This window comes from Bison bison, unplaced genomic scaffold (assembly GCF_000754665.1).
Source record: "Bison bison bison isolate TAMUID 2011002044 unplaced genomic scaffold, Bison_UMD1.0 scf7180017864530, whole genome shotgun sequence".
Taxonomy (NCBI): domain Eukaryota; kingdom Metazoa; phylum Chordata; class Mammalia; order Artiodactyla; family Bovidae; genus Bison; species Bison bison.
The window spans coordinates 12,384,893-12,399,766 of NW_011495080.1; the positions used below are offsets into that span (position 1 = coordinate 12,384,893).

General features: G+C 36.6%; 1 pseudogene; it reads right to left on the reverse strand.

Moving 5' to 3' along the window:
* The window catches only part of LOC104982406, a 101,730-nt pseudogene extending 87,347 nt beyond the window's left edge, over window positions 1-14,383 (reverse strand).
* Between the last annotated feature and the right edge of the window lie 491 nt (window positions 14,384-14,874).

Genomic DNA, 14,874 nt, shown 5'->3' on the forward strand with positions numbered 1-14,874 from the left:
ACAGGTTTTTCTGCTGTGGAGATGCTTCTTTTCCACCATGTATTTATGAAGATTTCGCATGGAGAAGATATTTTGAAATACATGAAAGTCCTATTTCTCATCCTCTTTTCACCCGCTAGTTTTAACATCCATAGATATTTTATGCATGAGTTAATTATTGCTGTGATAGTGATTACAAGGAGAAGGCAATGGTACCCCACTCCAGTACTCTTGCCTGGAAAAATCCCATGGATGGAGGAGCCTGGTGGGCTGCAGTCCATGGGGTCGCTAGGAGTCGGACACAACTGAGCGACTTCACTTTCATTTTCACTTTCATGCATTGGAGAAGGAAATGGCAACCCACTCCAGTGTTCTTGCCTGGAGAATCCCAGGGACGGGGGAGCCTGGTGGGCTGCCGTCCCTGGGGTCGCACAGAGTCGGACATGACTGAAACAACTTAGCAGCAGCAGCAGTGATTACAAATGGCAATTTTCTGGTTTCATAATTATTTCTATAGTATCAGTTGGCATTCTACTGTGAGGTAGGGATTTTTCTTCTTTTTTATTTCTTCATGTATTGATTGATCTTTATGTAGACATACAGATTTCTGTTTTTCTTTATGTGTTATGTTTTACATAATTCTAAAATAAAATCAAAATTTTAAATAACTAAAAATAGAAAACAAAATGAAGCACATTGATCTAGATTTGTACCCTGTGGTAGATAACACAAACATAGGGGCTGTTTCAAGTGACTTTAAAATGGAGTAATGTGACTATTCAGTCTTTGTATGATATCTTAAGGTTTAAAAGAACATCTCTCCCCAGTACTTTAATAGTTGTGTTGTGGATGGCAGTATTGGTGGTTATGATGGCTATTGTGTATGTAATATGGAATAAAGCCAACAAGTCATTGTTTCCAGCTCTGTCCTCTAAACGGTTTGAGGGCAACAGCAATGAGCATTCCAAATATCATTTCCCATTAAAATAAATCAGGGCTCCTTGGAGAATTAGTAATTCTAAGACTGAGGCAAGACATATCCATTATGAATTTTGAACAACTTGTCACATCAGAAGGCAAGAATAACTGCTAGGGTCATACTCAAAGGACTCAGAAGCCATTAGGACACCAGCTCTTGGAAAATAGCAAAGCAGGCAATAGAAATATAGAGATGGGGAGGTGAATCGAAAGGACACATGATACTCTGGGAAGTTTAGTTCCAATATGTTAATTATTCTCCAGAGGAGTAGAACCTGAAGAATCTCCATATGTGAGAAATTGTGTACTTCATTGAGTTTGAACACTGGTGATTAGGTAGTGAAATTATAAATATACACTAACAAATTTCATTCATTTCAGTTCAGTCGCTCAGTCATGTCCGACTATTTGCGACCCCATGAATCGAAAGAATGAAGGGATGGAGCCAAAGCAAAAACAATACCCAGTTTTGGATGTGACTGGTGATAGAAACAAGGTCTGATGCTGTAAAGAGCAATACTGCATAGGAATCTGGAATGTCAGGTCCATGAATCAAGGCAAATTGGAAGTGGTCAAACAGGAGATGGCAGGAGTGAACGTTGACATTCTAGGAATCAGCAAACTAAAATGGACTGGAATGGGTGAATTTAATTCAGATGACCATTATATCTACTACTGTGGGCAGGAATCCCTTAGAAGAAATGGAGTAGCCATCATGGTCAACAAAAGAGTCTGAAATGCAGTACTTGGATGCAATCTCAAAAATGACAGAATGATCTCTGTTCGTTTCCAAGGCAAACCATTCAATATCACAGTAATCCAAGCCTATGCCCCAATCAGTAACTCTGAAGAAGCTGAAGTCGAACCTTTCTATGAAGACCTCCAAGACCTTTCAGAACTAACACCCAAAAAAGATGTCCTTTTCATTATAGGGGACTGGAATGCAGAAGTAGGAAGTCAAAAAACACCTGGGGTAACAGGCAAACAAATTTCACTAGAGCATACCAAATGAATTGCATGTTTTACACACTGGAAACTGGGTTAGGTACTGTCCTAATAATGATAGGGCTTCCCAGGTGGCTCACTGGTAAAGAATCTGCCTGCCAATGTAGGAGACACAGAAGACACGGGTTGGATCCCTGGGTTGAGAAGATCCCCTGGAGGAGGAAATGGCTACCCACTCCAGTATTCTTGCCTGGAGAATTCCATGGACCAAGGAACCTGTGGGCTGCAGGCCATGGGTTTGCAAAAGACTCAGATACAGCTGAGCAACTAAACAACAGCTGTCCTATTATATCCTATTTTCCATATCATTGTAAGTCTGAGAGGATTCCACACTTTTAGAAGAATAAACAAGCAAACAAAAGAAAAAAAAAGAGAAGAAACTCATGCTTGTCTCTTAACAAATATCAGATCTAGAAACCTTATCCTCATCCCAAGATGATTAAATAGAAATATCCAATGTTCTTTATCAGCCATATTATAAAAGAAAAAAGTGACATTAATTTTAATAATATATCATATTTAATATTTTTAAAATACCATTTCAACATGTAATCAATGGAATAATTATTAATGAGATATTTATATGTATATTTTCTAGTATTAGGTCATCCATATCTGGTATATATTTCACATTTATAACACATCTCAGTTCAAGTTAGCCACATTTCAGATGTTGAGTAGTTCTTTGTGGCTTGTGGCTTCTGTATTACACAGCACAGATCTAGATGAAACTTCAGTCAACATGGGTTCTTAATAATAGTAATGAATGGAGACCACAGTTGGCCTGAATTGAACATGAAATGTGAAAAATAAGCTGTGATTGGTTGAAATCATTGAGATTCTGGGGTTCTTTGTAGCATAGCATAGTCTTGTTGGTCTTAATTGCTACACTGTGCTTAGTAGCTCAGTCATGTCTGACTGTTTGCGACCCTATGGACTATAGCTCGCCAGGCTCCTCTATCCATGGGGATTCCACAGGCAAGAATGCTGGAGTGGGTTGCTATGCCCTCCTCCAGGGGATCTTCCCAACCCAGGGATTGAACCCAGGTCTTCCACATTGCAGGTGGATTCTTTACTGTCTGAACCACCAGGGAAGCCAGTTTATCCTAATTAATACAACATACATGTATAAAAAGTATTTTAATAACAGTGAAATATGTATTTCTATATATTTCAAGTTTTATATCATAAACATTGAATAGGTGAAGAAACAGTCAACAAAGACTTTAAATGCAAAATCTTGTTTTCCAGAGGGATTGTGTTCATTATGTGAGGAATTATCTTCAGATTAGGGTAAGGGGGATAAAATTTATAATCAATTAAAAAAAAAAACTTTTGTGTTTGGAAATTTACTTCCTTAAAATGAATCTTGCTATATAATGGCAGTTACTATTACAGTCTATGAAACATTAACACATGCGAAATGTGCTAAGGAAATTAAGTAAAATCAGGGGGGAAAAAGTACTTTTTTCTTTCATAAGAAATGATGACAACAAAACCCAACCTTACCCTCCAACGTGAAAGGGAAAGCTCCTTTAGCATTCTTGTTTGCCACATGTACAACTTGCTTAACAAAAATTCATAGGACAAAATTAATGAGAAGCACTTTTATATTCCAGTATTTTACCTAGCAATCATATGATTTTGACTCTGTTATTGTGAAGAAATGTAAAAGGAGATTAAGAACTACTTGTCTTGCTCTCAAAAAGATAAGAGGTAATACATATCCTATCATGTGTATATGTGTATAATATATATGTATCTATCATGTTTATAATATATAGGTATACATAGGTACACTTTAGCTTTAGTTACTCAAAAGCTAAACTGATTGTTATTAGCAAATTTATAAATCATTGATCATGAATGTGAATCTTAGTATTTATATTTTTCTTTTGTTAATGTCAACAGTTATGTACATAATGTGTACATCATATGCATATGTTTTTTATGTGAAATAGATATATCAGGAAAAAATTAAAAAGAGAACAATTGTGATATAAAGAAAAAAACAGGATAAGAGACAAAGTTATGGACAAGATGAATGGACAAAAATGTATGTCATATAGTCCTGTACAACAACAAGTAGGAAGAAAATTTGTTTCTGAATTACCTCTTAATGATGAGAGCAAAGAAAGGAACAAAATTGATAACATGTTTCAGAATGTTAATAAAATAGGAGCAGTACTTTATTCTGGATAATACTGAAAAACACTTCTCATATGAATTCTCATAAATGTGCTATAGTGTAGAACATTAAGAGCTCTAAAAAATAAATATGTTAGCAAATATCAAGTATTAGTTTCTTGTTTGCATTGTGAAAACTGATTGCAAAATATAAAATTGCATTTTGCTAAAAAAAAAGCTCTACAAAATACATTTTTGACATTAATGTAAGACAGTGCTGATGTTAAAATTCATGTTCAAGTTTTGTGACTCATGGATTTGTCAGTACTTTTTGTTTAAATTTTGAGTGACTAAGCAGTGCATTTTCAAAACACTGAGCATCTCGCTAACAAATGAGAAACTATGATTCAACAAGGACAAATCTTCCTTGGATTTCATTAAAATGATTTTATTATACAGTGTATCACTAGGAACTCATTACAACCTTGTCTCATCTGTATGTCACTAGCCTAAGGCTATATCATAAACCCAACTCTGTGGATATAGACTCATATTTGTTCAAATTTTATAGATATCCAAGACCCAGTGTGCTATATTGATAGACCCTTAATAAATATTTCATTGACTGATTGAATTGCTGATTGCCGTTCACCCCCTTTACCTTCACCCCTGCCTCTGCTCTTTTTTCTCTTCATGTTCCAGAGTCAATTATTGACTTATATTCTGAGCTCTTAGCTTTCCAGTCTGTGCTGTTAAATATAGGTTTGCCTTTATTCTTCTGTCCCTCCTTCTCCATGCCTCTGGTTCTGTTTTCCTCTAGATGGTAAGTTTCTCCTAAACATGGTCTGCCTTAACACATGCCTTTAAAACTATAGTTGATAAACCATAATTTGATGACGGATTTGGTGTTAATTGTGACATAGTTTCTCACTGAAGTAATATAGTACTTGTGTTTTTAAAGGTATTTGATGGGGAAATTCCATTATATTGAAATAAATAATGGGAATAACCATTTATCAGTAGAGCTAACCTCTGGAGTGGAGAAGCTACAAAAGCATTACAATTTACCTGGTGTCCGGAGGCCTGGCCATTTTACCTAAAACTTTGTTCATGTGTGGTTTTTTGAAAACTGCTTTAGAACAAGTTTCTGGTATTATTTTACTTGCGAATTCACTTGGATATTTGGGAGGGAGGTGGAAATTGACTCAGAATGTTGGAACTTATTTTTGTTGGTGATTAAATGATTATATATTTATTTTATCTTAATTGTTTCTCCTAAAAGACAAAAACTATTGCTCAAGGAAATAAGCATATTTTCAGAACATATTAAAGCCACTTGTGGAATAGGTTAAGCATCCCTATTTGAACTACTTAAAAGGCAGATTGTCTTTAACATGAGTGGGTTTTGTCAGAACCCTATGATACAGGGTTTATGCAGAACTGAGAATAACTACTAAATGTTTGAAAGAATAAATAATTAAAATTTTTTATAAAAACAACAGAAAGTTGCAAAAGTATATCATTTTTCTTAGGCATTGCAAGTTTGCTGTTAGATTAGATTTGATTATAAGAAATGCCAATTTATTAAATATTTATCACTTTTATTTAATTTTAAATCCATCTACATCTGCAATTGTGGAAATCTAGTGCTTCAAGATACCAAAACCTTGGGGGGAAATCAGAATGGAAAATTGTAATGAGATAAAATTATTTTTAATATGTTACCTATGATGTTTTAAATGCTAGTCTCAAGTACCACACGAGTTCTAAATTTTTTCCAAGAATGTCTAATGCTGTACAGCCTAAATGATAACTGTGGATTATAATAAAAGGATGGAAAGCAATACTAATACTAATTAATATAGAAGTGAATGTTGAATACAATAATAATGTGAGCTAATTTTCCTAAGTTTCAAAATATTTTTGTATAGATGTAGTTGTTGAACATGTCTAGGGTGGATGGATTTTTCCATGAAATTAACTAAACCTGGGTTTCTAGTGGACTTTTCATCTTGTCTTGCTGGGAGAAGAGCTCTGGGAGATGCTTATTCTTTTACAGGGACGACACAGTCACCTGAAGTCATGCTTTGGTGGACATACAAGTTTCACCATGATTATCATTAACTATGTCAGAATAATCTCTCTTCCTCTTTCCGCAAGTATCTATAGCCCCTTAGCACTAGTTTCTCTTAAATTCACTAGACATTGTGGATATTTTCTGAGTTGCAAAGGCATGGAAGACTTTAAGTTTTATTTTTTAATTGTAGTATAGTTGATTTACAATGTTATGTTAGTGTAGAGAAAAGTGATTTGAAGATATATATATATATATACACACACACACACACATAATTGTTTGTATCTGCTAGTCCCAAATCCCTAATTTATCCCCCTGACTCCCTTCCCACTTTGGTAACTGCAAATTTGTTTTCTATGTCTGTGAGTCTGTTTCTTTTCTGTAAATAAGTTCATTTGTGTCATCTTTTTTAAAAGATTTGATTCACATATAAATGATAATGTATGATATTTGCCTTTGTCTGATAATCTAGCACGATAATCTCTTGGTCCATCCAGTGTTGCTGCAAATGGCATTGTTTTCTTATGTTTTATGGTTGAGTAGTATTCCATGTTGTATGTATACCACATCTTCTTTATCCATTCATCTCTGGATGGACATTTAGGTTGCATCCATGGGAAGAGTGTTTTACATCACTTGTTAATTTCTCATGCCCCAGTCAGAAGAGACCAGCGTTCACTCTTCATCTCTCTCTGTTCTCTGGCACCCTGGCTCATTCTTCTCAGTCATCCTGCCTACTAGCGTTACTGCAGGAAAAGACTGCACAGAGTAAATGGATATATCGTCAAAGACTCGGGAAGCTTTCTAGTAAATTTAGCAAATCTATTCCTGAGTTTTGGCTGTCTTATTCTTGTGTGAAGAAGCCAAGGTTTTCCCACCGAAGAATTGAGTCACTTTCTTGAATTAACAGGAATGATATCTCAGATGACAACCTTTAAAAAAATTTCTTCCACATAAAACCTTTTCCTAACTTGTGGCCTCCTGAAAGGGAAATACATTTTTGGTTTGTGTGGACCTTGAAGTACATATATAGTCACACAAACACATATACACGTGCATACATAATATATATGTGTGTGTGTGTACCTTCATATATATTTTATATTGCCTTAGAAAATCCTGATTTGATACTATTTTATTGTTTGACCTTGAATATGTTGCTTAGCTTCTATGTCTTCAACTATAAAACATGTATTTATGAGACTAAGAAAGATGGAAAGTACTTATTAAACTGTCTGATATCAGGAAATTTTTCAAAAAATGAATGGTACTTACTATGATACATTTTGTGGTTTATTAAATTTATACAATAATTCTAGCTCTGCTTACCACCCAGGATTTTCATGTGACTCACTTAAGATAATTGTGTGAAAGTATTTTATACACAGGGAAGTGTCAAACAAATGAAAGAAAACATTGTGATGGGTGCAATACATCAGAGGGGGGAGCTAAAAAAAATAAAATACAGCAAGCATAACACGGATGATACCATCATTTAGTCAGAATGGAGAAGAAAATTCTGACATCTGCTTCTTTGATAATAGTTTGCAAAATCTGCACAGTTTAACAATCTTAACACACCTTATAGCCCCAGTAATGTCCAAAGTAGCAAAAGTGGTGGTTCAAAGTATTATGACACCAATACAAAGGCAGCGCATGCCATGCTATCAGCAGATGACCCTTCCTTGTACTCTCATTTTTCTCTTTCATGATTAATCTAATGTCTATCACAGTGAAAAGAGAAGCACCATGGCAAGAGGATCTGGATGTCTTTATAATGGTTGAAGTCAGGCAAGTCCTTCTTTGCTAAGAAGAATTGTAAAACTGGCTGGTAACCTCTCACTGGGGGCTGGTGTTTTTTTCATTTGATTTTTATTGTATGTACTATAGAGATTTAAAATTGTACTAAAGAAAAGCGAAGTTGAAAATTGTGTAGCAATTTGGTGAGCACAAACTCTTGAAAAAAAGAGAGCAAGGAGAGTTGTATAGCCTCCCTATTTTATTTGGGCATTTTAGCTCTTTAATTTCTTAATGGACTACTTTTATAAATATCAGAATAATTCAGTTTCAGTTTATAAATACATTGTCTTGTGGTTCTTCTGAATTAAAATCAATGTAAAACAAAATATAAATTGCTTTCTTACCCTTTATTTTATACAGACTACATTTTTTATTTGAATTTTATTAAATTGGATTAAATGGTTAAAAAATTAAATAGATAAATGATTAAATAGTTAAATGCTTAAAATTTCAAAGAATGCCACTCATTTTATATGTTATACTTTTGGTATTGGTTGATGAGTATTGTTCAGTGTTTTTGAAAAGTTTTCATGTGCCAGGCACTGTGCTAAATGCTAAGGACTTAAGGATAAATAAGATATGTCCCATCACCCCCAGTGAGCATCTGAATTGTTCAGAGGGAGAGAGACAGACGAATAGACTAACAATTTTAATACAACGTGAGAAGTGAACTCTATATGCAACATTCTACTGGAGCACACTCTAGAAGAAGGAAAGGAAGTTCTTTCAGCTTTAGAAATTTAAAGAGAACCCAAGAAAAATGGTTTTTCAGCAAAACAAGAGGCCTCCTGGGTGGGTAGTAAAGGGGTATTCTGGGTGGGAGTTATCTGAAGCTGAAAGAACAGCTTAATGGAGTTAAGAGTACACAATTTAATGAGGAGGAAAGAAGAAGTTCATGTTGGATGGAATAAGCACGGACTTATTAATGAAGAGAATTGACTGTTTTCCTCAGGGATCCAGGCTTATTCGGAAGATGAGGGAGGGGAGATGGTCCCTGGAGACGGTCCCAGAGCAGTGGAGTGACACCCACGGATTTTCATTCAGGGAGCTCACTCAAGTAGGTATGCAGAAACAAGGGAAGTGGTTGGGAGCTGGATTTCACAGTGTCCTTTCGGCCACTGTGAGTGCTTTAGATTTTATTCTGAAATGAAGATTCTGAGTAGAGGAGTGACATCAGCTATATTGGATTCAAAGGAGAGTTCTATCTGCTTGTAGAGAGTAAACCGTGGGTAAGGAAGTCAGGGCTACCAGGTAGGGGACTAAAGCTCCTGTCCAGCACAGAGGTGTTGGTGGCTTGAACAATTGTTGTAGTGTTGGTGAAGGTGTGAGCAGGGTTTGTTTTATAGGATATACTTAGAATGCAGAGCTGAGAGCATTTTCTACTGACTTTAACAGGAAAGTAAAAATTCAAGGTTTCTGGCCCAAGCAATTGGGAAGAATGAGCTGCTGGTCCTGGGGAGGCTGAAGAGACCCTTTCAGGAAAAAAAAAAGGGTGATGTCATATGTTCTGCTATAACTTTGCTAAACTGAGCTGCCTGTAAGCATCCAAGTGGAAATTATAAGTAGGGAATTATATTTATGAGACTGTATTTGGAGGAAGAATCTGGTTGGAAATATAGACTTGGGAATTGTCAGCATATAAATTTATTTTAAACCGTGGCGATGGATCATTTTCCTGGGGAGTGAGTGTATATTGAGCAGATGAGTCAGAGAACTGAGTGCTGTGGCACTCCACCATGCGGTGCTTGGAAATAAAAAGAGGATCTGGCAAAGGAGCTTGAGAAGTAGCTAGTGCTGCTGGCAAGAGGAGAACCACATGTTCCGCAAATCAAATGAAAAAAAGAATGTTTCAGAAAGGAAAGAATGAAACTATTGTATTAAATGTTATTGATCAAGAGAGGAAATGAAGAAATGAGAAGAAACCATTTGAGTTTAAACTTGCAGATTATTTGTGACCTTGACCAGTTCAATTACGTGGTGGGGACAAAAGCATGATTCAAATAGGTTCAAAAGAAAATTGGGAAAAGTGGAAGAAGAGAGAATGAGAAAAGAAAAAGTGGAGATTAAGAAATGTTTGTTCTAAAGATAAGAGTGAATAGGGACAGTGAATGGATGGTTATATGGGGGCAAAAGAAAGTTTTTAGTTTATAAGATGGAAGATAATAGAGCTTGTTTGTATGTTAGTGAAAATTACCCTGACAAGAGTACAAAGTTGATAATGCAAGAGATAAAAATTTTTAATTTTTATTAAAAATTAATTTTTTTAAAAAGGTCTTTAATCAAAATACCTTGAGGATATGAAATCCATTATAAAATGGAATTTAGTGTTAGACAGAAGCTTGGACAAATTTATCATTGTGACAAAAGGGAAAATGTATACAGGTGCAGATGCAAGTGTATTGGTCTACTTGGTGGTGGTGGTGGTGGTTTAGTCGCTCAGTCGTGTCCAACTCTTGTGACCCCATGGACTGTAGCCCACCAGGCTCCTCTGTCCATGGGATTCTCCAGGCAAGAATACTGGAGTAGGTTGCCATCTCCTTCTCCAATTGGTGTAGTTGGATGGTTGCAAAACAAATGAGAAATAATGGTCCAGATCAAGTCACTGCTTGGAGACAGAAGTATACAGGTTCAGAGGATACTTGGAAAGCAGTATGGATGGGACTTCATGCTTATTTTAAAGTGGAAGATGAGAGAGAAATCTCTTAAAGCTATCTCATAAATTGATCATCAAATAAATTATAAATCAGTTAGTCTAATCTGAACAAAAGATAAAGATTCATGTGTCACCAATTATGGAAGATAAAAATGAGCTAATGGAGGATACATTACATATTTTGTATATTTTCAGTGTGGGACTTTCTTATGCATATTGCATTCAGAAGCATGAGTGCAGGCATGAAGCATGAGAACTTTGACAGAACAAGGTTCAGGGTAGAAAGAGGAGATAACAGAGTAGAGAGAAGGACAGCTTTTTAAAGCCCAATTTGAGAGCCCAGATGGATGGATAATATTTCATTAGAGAAAAGGAAGCCACTTCCTTCTGAGGTTGTAAAGAGTTTGAGAGGGGTAGATATACATGTATGTTTAGTAGGGAAAGAAGTAAGGGCCTTAAGGTAGTTCCTAACTTACAATTTCTACTTTCTGTTTGTCATGGATAAGAAATGATGGAACACAGACCTCCTGAGGCATGGGAGGTGGTTAGATGCTTGAATAGTGCTTTGGAAAGTGGTAGGAGGGGCAAACCAAGTAGAATTTAAAGACGACATATTTGCTGCTGCTGCTGCTGCTGCTAAGTCACTTCAGTCGTGTCCGACTCTGTGTGACCCCATGGACGGCAGCCCACCAGGCTCCCCCGTCCCTGGGATTCTCCAGGTAAGAACACTGGTGTGGGTTGCCATTTCCTTCTCCAATGCATGAAAGTGAAAAGTGAAAGTGAAGTCTCTCAGTCGTGTCTGACTCTTAGCTACCCCATGGACTGCAGCCTACCAGGCTCCTCCGTCCATGGGATTTTCCAGGCAAGAGTACTGGAGTGGGGTGCCATCACCTTCTCTGACATATTTGCTAATGAGTGCCAAAGAACTGATGCTTTCTAATGTGATGCTGGGAGAATACTCTTGAGAGTCCCTTGGACTGCAAGGAGATCAAACCAGTCATCTTAAAGGAAATCAGCCCTGAATATTCACTGGAAGGACTGGTGCTGAAGCTGAAGCTCCAATACTTTGCCTGATGCTAAAAGCCAACTCACTGGAAAAGAGTCTGATGCTGGGAAAGATTGAAGGCAAAAGGAGAAGGGGGTGGCAGAGGATGAGATGGTTAGATAGCATCATTGACTCAATGGACATGAATTTTAACAAACTCTGGGAGACAGTGGAGGACAGAGGAGCCTGGTGTGCTATAGTCCACGGGATCGCAAAGAGTCAGACGTGACTTAGCAACTGAACAGCACCAGTCTATATGACTGTGTGGTCATTTTTAGCAGGATTCACGGCCTGGGAATAAGAATAGAAATGCTATTGGGGGTGGGGATTCCCGTGGATAAGGATTTTAAGAATAACAGAAATGCAAGCATATGAAGGAGGAAATGAGAGTTAATGTTACCGATTATTAAATTCTGTTATATAACAGACACAGTTCTCACTATCTGACCAGACCTTACCATACATTTCTGAGCCTATAGTAAATTTACCCCAGTAGCCATGCTTAGAAGATGTAATGTGACCTTTTCCTGGCCTCAGCTAATTGTTCGCAGAAAGGTACCTGGTTCAGAGGGAGCTTGTCCAGAGACTATGTAACACAGAGTAATCGCCATGTCTCCCAATCAACTGATAATCAAAGGGGATTACATCTTCAACCTTAATTTTCTTTTGCAGTGTAAGGTAACATGTTCACAGGTTCTAGTGATTAGGATGTGGACCTTTTTGGGGACCCATATTTTGCCTACCTCAGTGTCATAACACGACTTGGTTCAGTTCAATTGCTCAGTCTTGCCTGACTCTGCATGGGACCCCATGGACTGCAGCACGCCAGACTTCCCTGTCTATCTCCAACTCCCAGAGCTTGCTCAAACTCATGTCCATACAGTTGGTGATGCCATCCAACCATTTCATCCTCGGTTATCCCCTTTTCCTCCTGCCTTCAATCTTTCCCTCCTGCCTTCAATCTTTCCCAGCATCAGGGTCTTTTCCAATGAGTCAGTTCTTCACATCAGGTGGCCAAAGTATTGGAGTTTCAGCTTCAGTCCTTCCAATGAATATTCAGGACTGATTTCCTTTAGGATTGACTGGCTGGATCTCCTTGCAGTCGAAGGGACTCTCAAGAGTCTTCTCCAACACCACAGTTCAAAAGCATCTATTCTTTGATGGTCAGCTTTCTTTATGGTCCAACTCTCACATCCATAACAAGACTACTAACTGAAATCACTCTATTCCTTGAGATCTTGTAAGATTGAGTAAAAATGATTCGACAGCATGTGAATACTTTAATGTATTCTCTTAAGATTCTCTGCAAATTTTTGTAGAACTTACATTTTTATTGTTATCTCTAGTGCTGAGCTATATTCCTTCTGAAATACTTCACAATCCCAGTCTTTCTGTTACTGTTTTGTACCATGCCAGACAAAATGGGAAATGTGATTTCTGGCATTGAGGGTGGAGTGCAGGGGAGGGGTGATAGATACAATTAAATAAAAATGTCAGTCTCAAGCTTTTGGGTACAGGAGCCTTTACCAAAGATCAGATAAAGTGGAGGATTGTGCCACGGGCACAATAGTGGCAATTTATATAGCCAATACCAAATATTTTAAAATTGAAGATCCTTAGTCTTAAAAATTATTTCATTCACTCCATTGTAGGGGCTTTTTACAATTGTTTTCCATTGGCAGTGTCATCCTACAAAGGTTTCTTGACTTTGAAAATCTGCTAGTGCTTTTCCCTTCTCATTCCTTCCTCTTTATTCAATTTAAAAAAAAAGAAAGAAAAGAGAGAAGGAAAGCCTTCTTACCTCTCTATTCTTCAACCTGTCCTCTCTTTCTCTCTGTTTTTTTCTTATTCTGAGGCTAGTTCTTGTTATGAGGCTGTTTTTTTTTTTTTTTCTCTCCCTAAATTAAAAATATTGGTAAAGTGATTCTTAGATATCATAGTCAAGTTTTAAGCATATGTGAATATTATGGAAACTCCTATCCCACTTGAGTAAGTGGTAGATTTTTGCAGCTCTAAAAGTCTTCAATTCTGAGTTAATTTGCTGCTGATCTAATAACCCTCATAAGTCAAACGGTTGTTGATCAAGGTCAGTCTAATTATAGTAGATCTTCTGCTGGAAATATTTAAGACAAAGGATAATTTCACTTTTACTCCTGTGTGGTGTTACAGACACTGTATTTAACTTTATGTATAATTGACTTTTTGTACTTTATATGTTCTTTAGTAATGGAACAAAAATTGCAAGTTTTAAAAGGATTTCATGTTACAAAATACAAATGTATTTCAAAAATGACATTAAATACTTGCTGTTTAGAAGACATTGTTCTGAAGAAAGTTTTATCCTTGTAAAAATTTCTCTATAATAAAATATTTATATTGTTTGAATATTATAACTTCCATGTCAAGAAATGTAATTAATGAAAATTAGGAGAAAAATTCAGAGTAATTATTATTCAAAAGGTTACAGTGAATTCTTATGTAATACAAAGTACTTAGGATTAAATTCATTATTGGATTGCATTCTAACTATAGATAGGACCCATATATTGTGAATGGTAGTGGGGTAATTGGGAGAAGTGTAAATAATCATAACCTTACATATTGTCTCAGCATGTCATATACTCCCTTTTGAAAACTTACCAGTAGTGCTCACTTCTACTTTCAAGAAATTATCTTCAAGATACTTCTGTTGTTTGATATTACCAGGTAATTCCATCATGTTACTGAATCTTGATGAGGGTTTGGGGATATCATTATGGTAAAAGAATCATAGGGTAGGGGAGAGGGATGAATTGGGAGATTGGGATTGACATATATAGACCACTGATACTATGTATAAAATAAATAACTAATGAGCACCTACTGTATAGCTCAGGGAACTCTAACCAGTGCTCTGTGGCAACCTAAATGTGAACTAAATCTAAAAAGAGAGGATACATGTATACATATGGTAGACTTCCCTCAGAGGTCGGTAAATCATCTGCCTGCAGTGCAGGAGACCGGAGCTCAATTCCTGAGTCAGGAAGATTCCCCTGGAGAAGGAAATGGCAACCCACTCCAGTATTCTTGCCTGGAGAATCCCATGGACAGAGAAGCCTGACAGGCTACAGTCCACGGGATTGCAAGAGTTGGACACTACTTAGCGACTAAACCACCATGTATACATATAGCTGTACAGTAGAAACTAACACAACACAACTCTATTATAAT